Source organism: Natrix helvetica (assembly GCF_964273705.1).
Source record: "Natrix helvetica genome assembly, chromosome: 4".
In the NCBI taxonomy this organism is placed as follows: domain Eukaryota; kingdom Metazoa; phylum Chordata; class Lepidosauria; order Squamata; family Natricidae; genus Natrix; species Natrix helvetica.
Window position 1 is genome coordinate 102,899,316 of NC_138550.1, and position 21,319 is coordinate 102,920,634.

The following is a 21,319-nucleotide window of genomic DNA, read 5'->3' on the forward strand; positions in this document are numbered from 1 at the left end:
TCTATAGACAGCACTTAAAGGAGAAGCTCAAGCTGTATCAGCTTGAATCCCCATCTATGATTGTGCTATTCAAATACCTGAACATAAATAATAAAGGATATATAAAAGGCAAATATCACTCACTTATCATGAAATCTTCAGAACCATAAAGCCTACAAACTTGAAATTTGGCACATATGGTCCTCTTGGCTTCTAGGTACTCGCTGAGAGAGGATTTTTCGAAATGACCATCAGATCATTAGTATTTCTTATACAGTAATTAACATGCTCTGATGCTAAGGAATTCTACTCCCCCTCCCCACCTGAAAAGAACTCTGTTCCAACTGCCAGTTGCCTTATATTAACATGTTCTGATTCTCTCTCTCTCTCTCTCTCTCTCTCTCTCTCTCTCTCTCTCTCACACACACACACACACACACACACACACACACACACACCTTAACATTTAGTAAAATGTAAATATTTATAATAAGTTGGTTGCTATTGATTTCACAGTAAGTCATTTGGTATAAGATAGTACAGATGTCTTCAGCAGACCTTGCTACCCAGAACCATAGCCACCTTTATTCTGTTGTTCATATTGTCTTTGGAATAAGATAGAATTGTTCTTCTTTAAATGCTCCAAAGACTGAAAAGAAGCATATATACCATCAAACTCCATAAGCCACTCAACACTTCTGAAATAGCATCTTCTTGAAGCAAACAGAATTGGAATTATCAAAGATCAGCCAACAAATCTATGGAGCATAACGAAGGAGAAAAGTGGGGTGTTTAGGTCAGTGAAATAACTCAAGCTATGACTAAGAGCCTTAGTTGTAACTTCAGTGATAGCAAGAACATATTCGCCATTGGTACCAGTGTTCTCTCATAGGCTTTGATGGTACAGTATATTAGTCCATGCACCTTTGACCGTCAGAGAATCGCCACTTGAACCAATGCATTAAGAAGTACCAGTAGTTCATTTAGCTGTTATTTTTCCTAGTTTGTGAACCAACATTATTCTTCCATTGCAACACTTTGTGGCATGATATGATCCAGCATTCTGAATAAAAAAACACAAATGCTTTTCATCACAAAGATTATACAGTGCACATGTCGTTGTGTCCAACAAATCAATGCCATTGATGTGTACAGTTGTTGCACGTAATTTCTTCTTGCCTTGTACATTTTAATACATAATAGTGCTGTGCAGAGGTGTAGTTTTAAAAAAGTAAAATATGACTCAGAGGTTATGTGGGTGTATACTGTGTGCAGCACCTGGAATCTTTTAAAGCAGATATGTGTGTCCTTTTCCTGGGCTCGGACAGAAGTCCTCTAGAGATGATGCACAATTATGGGAAAAGCTGTACAGGTAATCCTCCACTTATGACCATAATTAAGCCCAGAATTTCTGTTTTGTTAAGTGAAAGATTTGTTAAGTGAGTTTTGCCCCATTTTATGACCTTTCCTGCCACAGTTGTCAAGTGAATCTCTTCAATTGCTAAATTAGTAAGCAGTTAAGTGACTCTGACTTTTCCCCGTTGACTTTGCTTGTCAAAGGGTTGGAAAAGGTGATCACATGACCTTGAGACACAGCAATGGCCATATGTGTGAACCAACTGCCAAGCATCTGAAATTTGATCACATGATCATGGGGATGCTACAAAGGTGGTAACTGTGAAAAAGGTCACTTTTTTCAGTACCGTTGTAACTTTAATGTTCACTAAATGAACTGCTGTAAATTAAGGACTGCCTGCACTTGTTTTAAAGGTGTTTCCAACAGATAATACCTTATGTGCAGGCTTGTATTCACCCTGAATCACATTTTTGTCTTTCAGCTCTTTGTACAACCCTGATGAGCAATGTGCTTTTTATTATATGTTGTTTCTGCATTTATTCCCCAATGCAGTTTTTAGCCTGGTTTCTGTAATGTTGTGAATTTATCACTTTGAAACAAATTCTTATGCTTTGAGCTGTTCTCTTGCAATACCCTGGATATTTAAGCAACGGCATTTTAAAGGTTTTTATTTTCTGTTTAGTTTATTCCATATGCTATTGATTGGGCTGGGTTTTGTGCTTTCCTGTGTCGATTTTCCTTCAAGTCATTTCTCTTTTTCCTCTCTTAGTCTCATAGGTAATGCATATCACTTTGGTTAGTACGACTAAGCGCACATACATTTCTTTCCCTGGTTCAGAAACTGACCAGGATGTCCAGTGGTCTGGTAAAGGATCATGAAAACTCAAGGCTGGGCTAGCCAGAGTAAGTCCTTGAGCTTTTAGGCATTGTGGGAATACAGGTAGACCTTGACTTATGACTGCAATTTAGCCCAAAATTTATGTTAAGTGAGACATTTCTCAAGTGAGTTTTACCCTGTTTTGCGATGTTTCTCACCATAGTTGCTAAGTGAATCAGTGGAGTTGTTAAGTTAGTAACTGGGTTGTTAAGTGAATCTGGCTTCCCCATTGACTTGGCTTGCCGGATGGTCGCAAAAGGTGATCACGCGACCCTGGGATTGCTGCAATAGTCGTAAGTGTGAAAAATGGTCATAAGTCACTTTTTCCAGCGCCGTTGTAACTTTGAACGGTCACAAAATGAACTGTTGCAAGTTGAGGACTACCAGTAATGAATTATACCTTATAGCACAATTCACAACTCTTAGGTAGCTGAGTGCTGACTTAAGAAGCCAAGTACAGCCTTGCAGAATGGAACTTACAGCAAGTTTTTCTAGTAATAAGAGAATTTCTTCTGGGGTTTTGGATTTGTTGGTGATGTTGAACTGCATTTATTTTCATATGCTCTGAAAGAATGGCAGTTTCTAACTTACTTATTCTATTTATATAATCACCCACAGACATTGTTTGCAATCCAAGTGCAGTTTTCCCACTAATACAGTGCCTCTCGTAGGGGGCAGCTCTGTTCCTTTTTTCTTCATTTTTCCCCTTAGCTGCTTAGGGATCTTCCAAGGCCGGTATGGGACTGGGAAAAAAATAGGGAGAAAGAGAATGTCCTATGCAAGGAAAGTGCTAAAAAAAAATACAAAGGAAAAAGAAACAGAAAAAGAAAGGGAAAACAAAAAGAGAAAAAAAACCTCTCATGCAACATGGGACTTTATCCAGCGGTGTGATTCCAAATCTTTTCCTACCGGTTCTATGAGAGTACACTTTCCACGCACCCACACGTTTTGCACACTTTGTGTTCGCACACAACACTCCAAAGACTGCCCTCGGTGTCAGCGCTGGTGATCTGAACGGTGGGGGCAGGGGGCGGGGGGCGGGAGGGGCGGCGGCAACCAGAGGTAGTATTTCCTGGTTCTCCGAACCACTCAAAATTTCTGCTATCGGTTTGCCAGAACCAGTCCGAATCGGTTGAATGCCACCTCTGACTTCATCCATTGCTCTATGAGCAGCTCACAAAATAAAGGGGCAAAATTACAATACTAACGTCACATGGGAATGGCCACCTCCCGTTCAAGGAAGCACCAGTGAAAAAGCCTCTCTTCTTTGATAGCACCGAGCTTCTGAAACCACCGGGGGTTTTCAAAGCTGAGGAAAGAAGAAGTTCCTCTGCTGCTTCATACTAGTTAGAAAATAATTGCAATTCCCATCTGCTCCAAAACACAATTGTCCAGGGAAGAGGACGCACACTGTCTGCCTTTTGTTCTGACAGTCATTCATCTGTCATGGAGCTGCCTGCAAGGAAGCATCACGCTTGTTCCCCAAAGAATCCACAAAGTAATTTTAAAAAAATCCTAAGTGGGAGTTTGCCAAGTTTATGCCTCCCACACAAAACTGGTGGTAGAGAACGCCTTATCAGGTGAGGAGAGGTGAGGGGAAAGCATCTTTCTCCATCTGAGGAGAAGGCCATTTTCCAGCGGACAAGACAACAGGTCACATGCCATTTGTAACACCTTCTCTAGATTCCCAAGGGCTCCTTACAGGTAGTCCCCCGACTTAACAACAGTTCATTTTGTGACCGTTTGAAGTTACAACGGCACTGGAAAAAGTGACTTATATGATGATTTTTTCAACACGACCATTTCAGCATCCCCATGGCCGTGTGATCAAAATTCAGACACTTGGTAACTGATTCATATTGATGACGGCCGCAGTGTCCTAAGGTCATGTAATCCTACTTTGCGACCTTCTGACAAGCAAAGTCGATGGGGAAGCTAGATTCACTTAACGACCATAACACTTGCAGTGATTCACTTAACAAAGTCATAAAACAGGGCAAAACTCACTTAAATGTCAACAGAATTTTTGGCCTCAATTGTGGTTGTAAGTCGAGGACCACCTGTACTTTCCTCAAATAGTCACAATTCATTTTGAACTCCTCCTGTTGCCCCCCTATGTGGCTGCTGCTGTTGAATTTGCAGCTCAAAGTACTGGTCCTTCTGTGACACACTCACTCCGGCATAATTATTTTCTTTAATGCCTTCTGAATGCAGCCCCCTCCAAAGGTCGCCAGTTCTGATACGTATTTATCATGTCCTGGGAACTCATCCTTCCCCCTCCTGAATGTTAAGAGTTTACATGTAAAATATAAGATCATCAGCCGAATCAGAAATTGTACAGGTAGTCCTCGACTTATGACCACCGTTGAGCCCAAAATGTCCGTTGCTAAGCAAGACAGTTGTGAAATGAGTTTTGCCCCGTTTTATGACCTGTTTTGCCACAGTTGTTAAAGTGAATCACTGCAGTTGATATGTGTCACATGGTTGTTCCCCATTGACTTTGCTAGTCAGAAGGTCACCAAAACTGACCACATGTGACCCCAGGACACTGCAACTGTCATAAATATGAGTCAGTTGCCAAGCCTCTCAATTCCGATCATGTGACCGTAGGGATGTTGCAACGGTTGTAAGTGTGGAAAAACAGTCATAGGTCACTTTTTCAGTGCGGTGGCAACGCCAAAGGCTCACTAAACGAACCGTTGTAAGCCGAGGACCACCTGTATTGTACAATTAATTGAGAACGTCACATTCAGTGCATTCCTACCAACAATCTGGGAAAGGAGATTTACGATTCTGTCTTTTAATATAAAATATATTTTAAAAAATCAAAACGCTTTTAGAAAACGAGGCTTGGATAGCTGACATTCCACTAGACATCCATTTTGCATAATTAGATGGATGGGATTCCCCCGCCCCTTCCCCTCCAGCTGTATATTGGCTCCAGACCATATCCCAGGCCTGGGAGTGAGGAACAAGAGAAGGATTCAGCATTCAGAATCAGAGCAGTGTTTTACCCAGGTTTCAGCTGTGTTGTCCTCAAGTGCAAGGGGTTCTGGAAATGTTAACTGTAAGTAAATCTCCTCCTAAATGGCCTGGAGGAAGGAGGGAGAGGGAGCATTGTGTGTGCCCTCTTTTCTTCTTCGGATTTTGCTCCAGGAACTGGCCAGCATCTTGTGCTCTTGTGTTTTTGTTTCCAATCTTCCCACGCATGCCTCTCATTGTCAGGTGCTGGTTACTCAGAGGAAGAAGACGGTCACTTGAGCTCATTACCGCAAGAAGATCCCCAACTTCATTCTCACATCCCTGTGGAATTCTGGGCAACAAAAGGTATCAGTTGAGAGTTCTTTTAGTGCAAAATTTGGATGAGATTAAAAAGAGGGCAAGAGTTCACATGAGAACGAACCACTGCCAAGCCTGCAAAACATCTTGGCCCAAAAGGCAGAGGCTAGCGGTGCGGAGGGGAAAGCCGTTGGTTTGAAAGGCAAGTAACCATGGCAAGCCACGAACTCCATCCTAGAATCTGGCTAACGAGGATGGAGTTTCACAGAGCTGCAATTGTTGATTCAAGGCATGAGGATACCGTTGTCTCCCGTGAGTATTCTCACAGCTCAGATCCAAAATCCTGAGTGCGGTTTCTTGAAACCAGCCAACATTTCTTCACAGTCAATTTGGGGATGGACAAAAGAGAAAGAAAGTACAAAGTTTATTCTCGGTAGTTCTTGGTCTTGGAGACAGTTTCACAGAAGGGGGGTGGAAAGCAAAATTCATGCCAGCGTACCCCCTCTTTTGCTATATGGATGGGTCTCATTTAGAGCAAAGGAAGCAATGGCTAGAGGGACATGATAGCAGCCTTCAGGAACCTTTGTGACTGTTGAAAGAGAAGATGCTGCTGTTCCTGACTTCCCTCAACTAATTTCTCACCTTTGAGGTTGAGAAATATCTTACCCTATCATTTAGCCATCATATCAACTGGCTTTCACAAAGGGAAGGGACGCCATATTGTTTTTTTTAACCTCAGGCTGCAAAATATCTTGCAATAGTCGATCTGTGCGTGGATGTGTTCCTGGTGCCAATCAGTCCAAGTCTTCTTCCATAGGAATGGGAATCGGAGAGTGAAAGATGGAGAGTTGTCTCTTTTTTGGAAAGGGTGTTTCTGCAACCGTCGCCTTTTTAGAAAACAAAACCCAACAAGTGGCTTGCAGCAGCTTATCGCTGTGGGAATTTGGAGGTTAGGCATGGAATGAAAACAAGGACAAATCTCACGCAAAGTAATAACTCACGAAAGACGATCTGCAAATATCAGTCACACCCATCTACACACCTGCACCTTTTGCACACCTGTTGTCCTACATGCGCAATGGAAACTTCCTTTGAAGGAGAATTTCCTTTGCAAGTACACTGACTAAAAGATACTTCAAGCATTTAGCACACATTAAAGCTGGGAAAGAACACTTAGATTTTCTAATAAAACAAGACAGAGGAAGTAAAAAGAATAGATACCTTTACTTCCCAAAATTAAATCACTGCAATTTCATATTCATGTTCAAATGCTTGCCACTCAGGATTCTTAGGCATATTAATTTATATTTCATGTTTCTAGACCACCCATATCCCTCAAGGATCATTTACTACCTGAATTCTATATTCCGTTTGGATAGCATTTCCAGTATTATTAATATTGTTGTTATTATTTTATTTGAATTTAATATGGCTATTGATTTCTGGGAGGCAGTTTAAAAAATCCAGAATCAGTAACTATATTTAATAACACAAAACAACACAGAAATTATTGTTTTTCATATCATAAAGTCAATGTCCCTGTTCATTCAAACACACAGTAATAATAAATGCAACCAACAGAAACTTTATGATTGCTGGAAAAATGTCCTAGGATTCATGTGATATTTTTGAGAGAATGAAGATCAGTATTGTAGTTCGCTTATGACAGTCAGAACACATTATTTCCTTTTCTGTTTGTGTTGCAATATTGTTACAGAGAAAAAAAAAAGGTTAAATAAAAAGTATTTGGATGCATTGGTCTAAAATTCCTCCCATTTCCCCAACAAGTCCTTGCTGAGAAATTTTCTGCTGGAATAAGTTTCCTCCAGAAGTTGTGAATGCTCCAACACTGGAAGTTTTTAAGATGTTGGTCCCTTCCAACTCTGCTATTCTATCATCATCTAGGAAAAACATAGCTCTAGACCAACATTGGTGACTTTCCCTCCCTAACAGAATGGTGAGAGGGGGAAAAACGCCTTTCATTTCAGATAAGAACAGTAGACTGGATTGATCATCATGGGCTATTTATCTCCATCTCTCTATCCTTCTGATCTGTAGTCAATATGCCTAATAATAAAATAAGGGTTGTTAATGCAAAAAGGGAGGTTACATTCAAAGAGAGAATATACCACTCGGTTGAAGGATAAAGCTTTCAAAATTAGCCACTGCACATAGTTTGGAAAAAAATGGCAGTGAATTAGATAATAATGTATTGAGTATTATCATGAAAGTGTCTATACTGAGTATAATCCTTTGGGCATTATTATAGTGCTCATGGATCTACATTATATAAGATGATGATGATGTTATCCATTCTGACGTATTGGCGATTTTATGGACCAGGTTTTTCCACATCTTCCTATGTTGCACTACTTTTATATAAGATACTCTTCTATTTGAAGATATTGTCCATCTGAATAGCTGTTCCACTTAAGTCTGAGTTAATACTAATGAATCCAGAATGGAGAACAGTGGATCTTCAAGTTGCCCATCAAACAAGAGCATCTGGTTACTCTTCTTTGCAGAGCAGAGTTATATAATTTTCCTAATTGAGATGTAGCAATTATGCACCCAAATATTTGCATCTTTATATAAATTAATATGTACATCTTTTTCTCTTTGACATAGGTTACGTTGCTGTCTTTCTTGGCTAGTGGTAACACTGAAATGGCACCCTAGCTTTTAATTTTCTGTCTTCTAAAGAATAGCCTCGAAACAAAAAGACAAAAGACGCTTCAAAATAGAATAGAATAACAGAGTTGGAAGGGACCTTAGCGGTCTCCTAGTCCAACCCTCTGCTTAGGCAGAACATGGAGGACTCTGGGTAGGAGAAACAGTGAAACTTAAACTTCGTATAAGTTAGACACACCATGTGTTATCACTAGAATAGTGTTGTATGGTTTTTTAAAAATATTATTATCTTAAAACTTCCATCAAAATTTTGCTACTTTAAAAATTAAGAGGATCTGTGTAAAATGATACTTTATTTCTTCTTTTTCCCCTCTGATCTTTGCTGAATAAGCCAAGATGTGAAAACAGAGAGTTCTATATGCAACATGCTAAAAGGAATTCAGTTCGCTACTGATTATTCTTTTAGCAAGCAATCCCTAGTGGATTGACAGCATCAAATGGGAATTTTTGACTCTTCATCTGTTTTTTATTTTATTCATGCCTTGTTCTCATGGTAGCTTTTCATCTTGAATTGTCCTCTGTGTTTTAGTAAAGTCTTTCTTACCCCTAGTTATTGCACAAGTCTTTGGGAGAAGCAACAAAATAAGGAAAAAGACCACATTTGATGATATGGTATATTTGTAAGATAATTTTAATATGTGGAAATGAGGAAACCACCTGTAGTAAAGTGAGATAAATGTTATCTTAGATGCATGATGGTAAAATCATTATTCATCTGGAAATTAAAATTTGTAAAAAGGAGCATAGGAAAGATAGACTTTTTTAAAATGAAAAGATTGTGTAGCTATTTAGTCTTTCCTCTTAATTGTTTGCTGAGATTCTTCCCTAAAGCATAGCCATTGTTGGAATGCCCAACTCTTGATTTTTAAAAATGGTAACATAAATGTTACATCTGTTATAGCTTATAACTAAGTCTCAAAATCCGTAACAAGAAATAGATGTGTTCCAAGCTGATAGCTGTACAAAGTTGGATGTAACCATCAGCTAAGGTTGTTCTACTTGCATAAAAGAGAGGAAATAAAAGTGAGGTTGGCAAAGCAGTAATGTAGGATCTATCCCTTACATTCAGATTGGGGCATTTGATTGGTAAATTCTAAAGTACCAACCTCATAATAAAAATATGCCTCAAATTATTCTTCAGTTTCTAAAATGTGTACGCATGTTCAGTGCCTTTGTTCACGGATGGCCCCATTATTATTCTTTAAAAAAAATATTGAACCACAGTGTTCAACAAGTGCTCATTTTCCAATCAATTTCCCACACTTTTATATGTTAATGAACCAAAGAAGATTGTACTACAGTGATCTACATTTTTGTAATAGAAATACTCAGTAAGTTATGCTTCCTTTTCACCAATGTTGAAATGTTGGTTTGGATGGAAATAAATGAGCAGAGAGAGAACATTTGAGAGCTCTTATTTTCCAAGGAATGGGATTTTCTGACTTCTTCAATGTTGCTCCCTGATTGCATCACTCTTGGGCAGAAGTTTATTCAGTTTGGGCAGTTCCCCTTTTCTCAATGACGTCTCCATCCCAGGATTTTCTGCCCTTGGCAACTTTAAGATCTATGGCAGGGTTGTCAAACTCACAGCGTTACGTCGTCACGTGCCATATTGTGACTCCCCCCCCTTTGCTAAACCGGGTTGGGCGTGGCTAGCATGTGATGCATCTGGCCCACGGCCTGTGAGTTTGACACCCCTGAAGTCTATGGACTTCAACTCCCAGAATCCCCCAGCCAGTCATGCTAGCTGGGGAATTCTTGGAGTTGAAGTCCACTGGTCTTAAAGTTGTCAAGGTCAGACAACTCTGCTCTATTCTATCCCTTGTTATCTGGAAAAGCTATTTGCTGACATACATTGTTTCTAATATTTGGATTTGGATGAGGGAATAAATGGGGAATTCATCAAATTTGCAGACGACACCAAGTTGGCAGGAATAGCCGACACTCCAGAAGATAGGCTTAAGATACAGAAGGATCTTGATAAACTTGAACATTGGGCACTATCTAATAAAATGAAATTTAATGGTGAAAAGAGTAAGGTTTTACATTTAGGCAAGAAAAACGAAATGCACAGGTACAGTATAGGTGGTACCTTGCTCAATAGTAGTAACTGTGAGAGGGATCTTGGAGTCCTAGTGGACAACCATTTAAATATGAGCCAGCAGTGTGCAGCAGCTGCCAAAAAAGCCAACACAGTTCTAGGCTACATAAACAGAGGGATAGAATCAAGATCACATGAAGTGTTAATACCATTTTATAATGCCTTGGTAAGGCCACACTTGGAATACTGCATTCAGATTTGGTTGCCACAATGTAGAAAAGATGCGGAGACTCTAGAAAGAGTGCAGAGAAGAGCAACAAAGATGACTAGTGGACTGGGGGCTAAAACATATGAAGAACGGTTGCAGGAACTGGGTATGTCTAGTTTAATGAAAAGAAGGACTAGGGGAGATATGATAGCAATGTTCCAATATTTCAGGGGTTGCCACAAAGAAGAGGGAGTCAAACTATCCTCCAAGGCACCTGAGTGTAGAACAAGAAGCAATGGGTGGGAACTAATCAAGGAGAGAAGCAACTTAGAACTGAGGAGAAATTTCCTGACAGTTAGAACAATTAGTGGAGCAGCTTGCCTCCAGAAGTTGTGAATGCCCCAACACTGGAAGTCTTTAAGAAGATGTTGGATAGCCATTTGTCTGAAACGGTATAGGGTTTCCTGCCTAAGCAGGGGGTTAGACTAGAAGACCTCCAAGGTCCCTTCCAACTCTGCTATTGTATTGTATTAATAGAACAGCTAATAGAAAACCTTCCATAAATGCCCTTTATTTCCCTCTTTTAAGTTTGAACCAGTAATTTACTGGAATGCACAGATGTAACTAATATATTAACAACTAATTGACTAAAATCATATGATTAACTATCAGAACAATCCATTGACTTCATCAGAGTGTTTCAATAAACCCTCAAGCCCTGTTAGCACGGCAGAAGGAGCAAAATACAGCAAATATTGACTGTTGGTATCTTCGAAGGAATTTAACCTCTCAACCATAAGCAAGGATAGGAAAATTGACTGGATCAGCTAACATGGTGTTGAAAAGGATTTTGATTGGAGAATTTCTCAGACTTTGAATTCATTTCAACCTGCTCTAGTGCAGCTCAATCTGCTAAAAGTAATCAATAAGACTGGAGGGATGGGAGGTTCGAAGAGAGAACAGTGGACTCAGGGTCTACTGGATTATGCATTGATATTTATTTTCCTGGGTTATAGCCCTATCATCTTCACATCTTTACTTGAGTCTTGATGTCACGGCATGATAAATGAACAGAAGAAGCTCTGCAGGAATGGAATAATTTAGCAGAGTCTCTGCAGAACATGTGAACAAATGTTAATTTCAGAGCCAAACTAGTAAATATTTGGGGGAGCTGGCAAAAATTGTGAATATATTCATAAGTCTGGAAATTGAATGAAAGATTATTTTTGAAGAAATTCATTTTATAAGTTTGTTAGATGACACCAATATCAGAACCATGAAAAAAAAGATGTTGAAACTCTAGAAAGAGTGCAGAGAAGAGCAACAAAGATGATTAGGGGACTGGAGGCTAAAACATAAAGAATGGCTGTGAGAACTGGGTATATCTAGTCTGATGAAAAGAAGGACACGATAGAAGGGGTGACATGATAGCAGTGTTTCAATATCTTAAGAGCTGCCACAAAAAGGGACGGAGTTAACGTATTCTCCAAAGCACCTGAAGGAAGAACAAGAAGCGGAAACTAATCAAGGAGAGAAGCAACATAGAACTAAGGAAAAATTTGCTCCATCGCTGGAGGTTTTTAAGAAGAGATTGGACAGCCATTTGTCTGAATTGGTATAGGATGCTTGAGCAAGGGAGTTGGACTAGAAGACATCCAAGGTCCCTTCGAATTCTATTATTCTGCTATTCTAAAGAAGAAGGAGTCAAGCTATTCTCCAAAGCACCTCACAGTAAGACAATAAGCAATGGGTGGAAACTAATCAGGAAGAGAAGCAACTTAAAACTAAGGAGAAATTTCCTGACAGTTAGAACAATTAACCAGTGGAACAATTAAATTTCCTGACAATTAACAATTAACCATTAGAACAATTAACCAGTGGAACAACTTGCCTCCAGAAGTTGTAAATGCTACAACACTGGAAGTTTTTAAGAAGAGATTGGATAACCATTTGTCTGAAATGGCATAGGGTTTCCTGCCTAAGTAGGGGTTTGGACTAGAAGACCTCCAAGGACCCTTCCAACTCTGTTATTCTATTCTAAATATATGCTTTTATGGTATTTATTTTTTTAAAAAAATTAAACTCAATTTCAATTACATTTTATGTGCATAATTATTTATAATCTCTCCCTCTCTCCCTCTCTCCCTCCCTCCCCCCCTCCCTCCCTCTCGCCCTCCCCGCCCTCTCATCCTCCCTCCAAAAAGGATTACTGACTGGCAAATATATATCCATGCCAAAAAGAATAGATTTTTATGGAATCTTTACTGAAATCTCTCATTAATGTTTTACTAATTGAACTTCCACTGGTACACAGGAAATATGTGCCAGATTGTAATCCTGAATATTAGCTTGTATTAATTTGTACTTGATCCCATATCCCATAAGAAAATAAAAGGCAGATGTCAAACTGTGTTGAATCCTTCTAAGAATTATAAAGCTTTTTCCTAAAATGTAACATACGGAGAGTAAGTTTGTCTGGTTATTTGGCTTTGATTTGGGTTGAAGAACAACCTTTCCTATTGCGATAGATGTGATTGAATTATTGCTGCAATAATGGAAGAATATAATATACAATATTATACTATCCTAATGGAAGCATTTTCTTGTAGATTAGAAAGTAGGCACATTTTAAATATTTAGTTAGATTTTGTGAATTGTCTCTAGACTTGATGAATCAGCATTTGGATTTCTGATAGATGTTGTTTGTTCACTGAAGGTTTATATAGTGACTGAAATGTTTACAAACATCTCTGCAAAGATAATAATTAAATAGCCTAACTAATGATATTTAATGTGACTAAAAAGATTATTTTCCTGCATTTTGGTTAAACAATTCCAAATGTTGTGTGTTTGCTGTTCTAAGGCTGGACTGCAGTAAACGTAGATTTGAAAGGATGAAGAAGTATGGTAGTTTCATGGACATTTTCACATCATTTTCCTGGAACTATATAGAAGTGACATTGATTTCTCCTGTGACTTCCCCCTCCCTCCAACTTCCAGTCTAGTCTAAATTTCCTTTAAAATTTGTCTTCTCTAAATAGAAAACTTCCAGAGATGCTGAGCAGCCATTCCTATTGTCCACAGCAAAAAAGACCAAAAAGTCATTTTGCTAAGGTTAATGATAGTTGTAGTCTAATATATATTATTGGCTTGTGCTGTGGGAGGTGCCTTAAATCATCAGCAAATGTATTGAATGTCTGTGTTCCTTAGTACTCTCCTGCTGGCAAGCTTATGAGCTTCTGCTGAATTAACCCTTAAAAAAATATTTTAGATTTCTTTTTCTTACTCCCCCTCCTACTTCAATTGTTTTCAAAGTAGTAATATCAGTGGGAGATCCTCATTAATATTCATTGTAATGCATTCACATTTGTCCTCTCATCCAATCCATATATTACAAAACATACCACAATGGTTTAGAGTGGAAAAAAAGCTAGAAAAAGTGTTAATATTTTGTTTGTAATGGTTCAAATAAAGCATTCAATAGTGCTCTTAATCATGAATGATGATAAAATAGGAACATTTTTATTTTTAGTTAATACATTGTGCTCGGAGATTCTACCTTGTGCTCTGTCAAAATAATACTTCATGTACCGAAGCATCTGGCTAAACAATAGATAGATTCAACATTTGATTCAAACAAATTGTTTGCCTCAGTAGATAATATAATGCATTACCCCCCCCCCCAAATAGAGAGGAGTAATTTATTAGCCTAATGTAAAATAGTTTTCAGCCTAAACTTCATTTGGAGAGTGGTGGAAACTATCTTCATTTTTGAACTAGAAACGATGCCATCTTTTCTTAATAATGTATTTAAGATTTTGGGCTATGAAACAATTATTTGCTAAAGCCATTCTTTTTCTCTTTAAACATCCTTTTAAATATGGAATGTCAGTCCTCTACTAAAAAGAGAGAAAGAGAATCAGCTCAGATGCAGCTGCAGTGATACAAAAGAAGAGATTATACAAAAGGGAACAGGTTGGAAATGTGGAATATAAGGTGTACGGATCCTTTATTCGTCCTTAGAATTGTGATTGAAATGAAAAGATTAATAAAACAATTCCTTGCAGAGATTTGGGAGAGCACTTCTAAAATATGCTTTAGATGTTTCCTTTCTCTTATTAATTTAAAGAAGGACTTTTCAGACTGAGGCAGAATAAAGAATTAAAAAAAAAACTCATTACACTTCCCACCCCTTTAAAATATTTATGATGGTTGGATTTGGGTTCCCCCCCCCCAAATTAAAAAGTAACAAATGTAGTGGAGGTGTTTGTAGGATCACATGCCTGCATACTTGTGTATTCAAACATACAATTGGCATACACCAGTATAATTAACAAAACATGAGTCCTGGAATATGTCTTTTTTATATGTGGTTTCTGATAAGATGCTTACTGAAAGTTTAAGTCGAACTGCAAGATGAAGTCTGGAATTAAGAGTACTATTTTGGAATCCTCAATTGAATTGAATTCAATTGAATTGAGAATTGAATGATGTCTAAGTCCTTTGATCATTTGCCTTCAATACAGAGAAAAGAAATGTTTAGATATGCACAAAAAGTTTCCTTATTGAGAACATTGTGAATTTCTCAAATTTTCAGTAATAATTGGATAAAGATCATTGCTGGCCTTTCAGGGGAAAAAATATCTATAAGTAAGCGAACATTTTTACAACCATCTGTAAATATTGTGCTATTTCTGTGTAGTTCTCAGAGAAATTCTGCAGCATTCTGATAAACGTAGTACACTCACAGCCCCACACTGATAATGGTGCATGAGGCTTATATTTTAAAAGTCAGAGATCAGTGGGAAGAGGTGGGAAATAAACCTATTCATATTCCTCTTTTGGCATAATTCAGTATTACAAAACTTCCTTTTCATCTTTTTTTTAAAGATATGAACTTTTATAGTATGCGTTTCAATTCCATTCTTGATATATTATTAGCATTCCTATACAAATCACCAAAATATTCTTTCTAGTACTCTCTTCAGTTTCATCTTACATTATGCCAGTGCTTTTATTTTTAATTCTATTTCCTCTCCTGGAGGTTCTTTGTTTAGACCTTTTCACCCACTTCAAAATTATTTTATTTCATTCAAAATTACTCCATCTATTCATGCCATCTGACTGAATAGTATTTTCCTTGATCTTATTCAGAATGTCACACACAATTTTCTCCCGAACTCTTATCTGGAATGTAAACTATAAAATATGATCGACCTATGAATTCTTACTTTCCCCCTTACCAGGGGATTACCCCAACAGCCTCACAGGGATTCACAAAATGAAAATTATTTGCCAAGCTATATTGAAGAATAACACAATATTAAAATCCTACTAAATGATGATGGCACAAGGTAGCAGCAGATCTGTCCATTTTGATTTCTGATATAGTAACCATCAATAAAAAATAGCTTGTAAAAACAAAACCCCTTTTGGCGTCATCCATAATTTTTTAAGAGTGGGAGTAGATCCTGAGAGAAAAAATTTAAGAAACACTGCTATATTTTAAGAAAGGTGTCAAAAAGTCCCAAGGTATGGTCAAAAAATCAACAGTCAAACTCTCCAGAGGTCGGTTTCACAGAAGTTTACCACTGGTTCACCGTGCCTGCTTGCTTGGTGAACATGTGTGCCTTCCGTGCATGCACTTTGCTTGCGTATGCGGCTTGCACGCATGGACTTGGCTTTGAAAACGTGGCTAAATAGGACTGCATAAAGCCAGGGCGGGCGGGTAGGTGGGCAGGTGGGCCCATGTGCAAGCCACCACTACCGGTTTGTCCGAACTGGTCCGAATGGGCTGAATACCACCTCTGTGGTGTTGAATACAACTCTGTGAGTTGCAAGTGTGATGCCCATAAAAAACAGGTAGAACTTCAATTGTACTATTACATCTGCCATCTTGACTTTTTAATCATATACTGTGATAATCCTGTGCCTCAGATGTATAACCTGTCTAGAATCTTTTGAAGTAGAATAAATAATAATAACAGTACAGGGAAAAATAGTGAAAACAGAAGGAATCAAAGTTCCTATGGAAATAACATCAAGAGTCTGGATGAAGAAGACCACTACAAATACCTGAGCATTTTTCAAGCTGACAACATCAAGCATACTAAAATGAAAGAGAAGGTTAGAAGTGAATGCATCATGAGAGTAAAGTTCTTAAAGTCTAAACTCAAAAGAGGAAATACCCTCAAGTCAATAACTCCTAGGCAATTCTAGTCATTAGATACACAGCTGGAAAAGTGGAGTGGACTGAATCAGAACTAAAGGCCCTGGCTAGGAAGATCAGAATAATAATGATGAATCCTGCCCTTCATCCATGCATTGATGTTGTCAGAGTCCACTTACTGAGGAGCATAGGTGGGCATGAAATGTTGAAAGTACATCAGACAGTTGAAGAAGAAATAAATGACCCTGGAAGAATATCTAAAACAGAGTGAATAAGATGCACTGAAGCTAATACAACAACATGAAGACTTACTGAATACCGAAGAGCCGAACTGGCCTTTAAGAAAGACAAAATGATGAACAGAAAAGAGACATGGCAAGGCAAACAAGTACATGGCTACTACATTAAAAAAACAAAACAAAATTAGCAGCCAAGCAGATAGCAAGATCTGGCAATAGCTAAGCGCACCAAATGTGAAGAATGAGATAGATGGGCTAATTCTGAATCCACCAGAGCAAGCCTTTAGAGCAAATGCATACAAGGCTAGAATTGAGAAGGCAGCAACTGACAGCAAAGCTGCCTCTGCAAAGAAGTGGAAGAAACAGTGGATCACCTAGCTATGGCTGTAGGAAGATCATGTAGATTAACAAATAGCAGCAGGACAAAGTAGCAGCAATGGTGCGTTGGAAAATCTGCAAGAAGTTCTAGTTGCCTGCAAATCACCAAATAGACTAAATAATAGAAAATGAAGAAACTAAAATGCTCCCTGATTTTAGAATTCAAACAGACAAGCTCCTGCCATATAACATCCCAGAATGAACAATTGTCAATAAGACACACACGCACCCCTCCCCCAAAAAAGATCTGGATAGTGGATATTATAGTACCTGGAAAATAAAAGAGAAAGAGCTGGAGAAAATCACAAAATACAAAGAACTGCAAATAGAACGACTGTGTCAAAATAAAGTAGTATTGATAGTGACAAGCCGCTTGGGCACAATTCTAAAAATCTGGAATATCAATTGAACACTATTGAGAAAATCACCATTAGCCAAGTGCAAAAGTAACTTTATACATCCTGCGAAGATACCTTTAACACCAACCAACAACAACATCTGCCTATCCCGGGTCCTTGGTAAGTGGATAAAATGCCAAATGCAGTCTGAAAATCCAAACGACTGTGCGACAAGCCATAATAATAACAATTCACGCTTTTAAACATATTTGTAGCTCTTCCATGCATCTTCACCTTTCTGCCTGTATTCAGCTCCATAAGATCAGGCCAACTTCATTGAGATTGCCCCTTTTCTCTTTATTGCATATGCACTACATATCTAGTGTTCTTTTTTTTTTTTTAATTTCATCTGTTAATTTGTGCTCTTCATCATTTACTCCTCCTGATTTCAGGAACTCAGTCCTTCACATGCAGTGGCTTTCCACAGATGGGCCCAGATGTATTGATCTCTCCTGTTCTCCAGTCAAAGTTTCCATAATGCTTTTTGGTACTATAAAAAGTTATAGACTAGACCAGGGGTGTCAAACTTGATTTCATTGTGGGCTCCATCAGGATTGTGTTTGACCTCGGGTGCTGGGCTGGGCATGGCCATGGTGGGCGTGGCCAACTTGATGTCACTCGTGTTGGGGGCGTCTGTGGTGGCCCAAGCGCTCTGCCAAAGAAAACAGGCTCCAGAGCTACATTTTCAGCTGTGACAGCCTCCTGCCGCCTTCTGCCAGTGAAAATGTAGCTGTGGGCGGCACATGAGGAAAGCTCCGTTTTCACTGGCGGAGGGCAGCAGGAGTCCATCGCAGCTGAAAACAGAGGCTGGGAGAGCTGCATGCGGCCCTCCTGAGCTCCATTTTTGCTGGCAGAGGCACCGCGGCCCGGTCCTTTGCAGTTTCTAGAGTGGTCCCACAGGCCAGATCTAAACACCCCATAGGCCTTGAGTTTGATACCTCTGGACTAGACTAACTGGCCTTAGTTGCATCCATGCTAACACAGCATTCTCCATTAATGATAAGGACGGCACCAGCCAGTTTGAGTACTTTTGAGTTTTTGTGACACAAGAATGACCAACGCCAATTTTACCTAAAACATTCTCTGTGGAATCACCACTGTAGAGCCAACATAATTTTGTCTATATCCAGCCAACTAGGATGTACCTACAGAATATAAAAACTCTACTACCATTCTTTATTATTCTAGAACTTCAAATGGGCTTTGTTTTCAGAATTCATATTCTTAAAGAAGGATGGCTTATCCTCCTGCCCTCTGTTGATACTTTTGTATCTTTCTCTTGCTGACAATTTCTACCTACCATTCTCCGCTGCCTAATACCTACAGAATACCTAATACTTACAGAAACGATTCCTAACTGACTGAAGTTGTATTTAATGGCTGCAGCACATGAGAACGCAAATGGATTTCAGGGGAAGTTAATCTTCAGTCCATGTTCAGTTGGCCTCTTTCAGTTGGCCTGCTGGGTCTTTCAGCAGCTATAAGATTGGGTAAATTGGCTGAGAAAGTTCTCTTGCTTTCAAAACAGGCAGGGCATTTCTAGCAAACCATGATTCCCAACCTGTTGGACTACAACCTCCTTAATCCCCAGCCAGATGGCAACACGTTTGGTGGACAGTTATAAGGGAGGGGTAGATTAATAAGATGATTACTACTGCTTTTGTTATTCTTTTTAAAAAACAAGCTAAAATGGTAGAAAGCCTGTAAAATAAACATAAAACGGAAACAAGTGAATGTTAGGAACCCATAGTAGCCTTTCAACTATATCATCTGAGAAGATTGGGGAGAATGAGAACATTTTCTTAAGCATTCTCCTTGGTCACAATTCTGTGTGTTGGAGGTAGCAGGCTGGGACTTCAGTATCAGATGGCCTCAAAGCCAACCTCTGGGTGTGCGTTTTTGTGTGGGTCTTTGAATGTGTGTGCGGGTGTTAAGATGTCTGCAAAAGCTTCACAATATGAGGGGGGGGAGACAAAACCAAGAAGGTGCTTAAATTAAAGCTGCCTTGAGGCCATAGCAAGTTCTGGGTTGGTGGGTTTTACAAGACTACTTACTATGCTATTCAATTAAAAAATAAGAAAGAGAGAGAGAGAGAGAACAGTTACCATAGCAACCCTCCCATCTAATGGTTCTTGTGCTAACTCAGAGATACAAAGCACCTTCAAACAGAGATGCAGTGACCAATGCAGAATGTTGTGGGAAGTTTTATGCTCCCAGCAATGCTTTAAAGGGGAAGGTGCATCTTCCAATAACAAGGCACATTTATGTCTCTGGGCTGTAATCTGCTTTTAGAACTACTTGTTTGCCTTCCCCTGTTATCTATGTATTTGTTTGCAATTCTCTCTCTCTCTCTTTCTCTCTCTCTCTTTCTCTCTCTGCCTTTAGATATAGGGTGAGATATATAGTTTCGGTTAAAAAAAGAAAAGAAAAAAAATCCTATTTGTGAGATTTATAGTACATTTTCTCTGAAGTGAAGTATTGAGCCTGCCAAATCAATGTAGCTTATTCCCAGCACATTTAGTTTTGAAGTTTCAGGTTGCCACCTGAAGCATTATTATCTGCACATAAACTCCTCAAAACATAATGGGGCTTTCTTTTATGTAAACATTTATAGGAATGTGCTCTTAGTCCATAGGTACATGTCCTTCCTTCCCTCCCTCCCTCCCTCCCTCCTTTCTTCCTTCCTCCCTGCCTTCCTGCGTTCCTGTAACTGCTATTTCATTAAACCAGCAAAATAGAAGTCAGAGTTTGTACACTAATAATGGTATTCATAAAATGTTTTGAGTTTATCAGTAAAGCGCACTTGTTTTTCTGAAAAGGGTTTTTATCAGAAACTGGCAAAAGTGGGAGAATATGATTTTCAGAAAATATTCAAAACGTAGCTCTTTCTATTTCTTCCAAGCATTTCTTTAATGCGAGGTGGGGTGGGGGGAAGTAACCTTTCATATACCTGAAGCTATTTGGGGAGAGGAGAGACAGCCAAGAAATATCGTCCGTGATGCGGTGATAAAACAATATTACTGAAATGGTTGGACTACGGTGTCTGAGGAGGTTTGGGGGGACTATTTTCCCTCATGTGTTAAGCCTGAAAGAAGTCTCGTTCTGTCTTATAAAAAGGCAGAATTGGCAGAAAATAATGCCCTGATTTTTCTGTAACCTTTTTCCTGAAAATCCATGGTTCAATCCTTAGAATTACAAAAAAGAGATTTGGGGCCATCCGTGTGAAAACATGAATTGCTCATGTCTGCTTTAATGAGAATTAAAGGATATGATAGGGTAAATGCACACTTAATGATATATAAGTTCATATGTTCCAGTGGCTGATTCATTCACTTCAGTCATTTATGTGCCAGAGGTGGTATTCAGCAGATTCTGACCAGTTCTGGAGAACTGGTAGCAGAAATTTTTAGTATTTCGGAGAACCGGTAAATACTTCCTCTGACTGGCCCTGCCCCCATCTATTCTCTGCCACCTGAATCCCAGCTAATCGGGAGGAAATGGGGATTTTGCAGTATCCTTCCCCTGGAGTAAGGAGGGAATGGAGATTTTACAGTATCCTTCCCCTGACACGCCTACCAAGCTATGCCCACCAAGCCAACCCACATCCACCAAGCCACGCCCACAGAACCGGTAATAAAATTTTTTTGAATCCCACCACTGTTATGCCCCAAATTATAATGTTATCTTATTCTGGAGAATTTAC

General features: G+C 39.0%; 1 long non-coding RNA gene across 2 annotated transcripts in view; it reads left to right on the forward strand.

Annotated features, from left to right (window-relative positions):
- LOC309391838 overlaps positions 1-21,319 on the forward strand; it is a 91,399-nt gene that overhangs the window by 11,455 nt on the left and 58,625 nt on the right. For both annotated transcript variants that reach the window (XR_014175342.1, XR_014175343.1), the window contains exon 2: positions 5,439-5,540. This is a non-coding gene — a long non-coding RNA (uncharacterized lncRNA). The remainder of the gene's footprint in view (positions 1-5,438; positions 5,541-21,319) is intronic.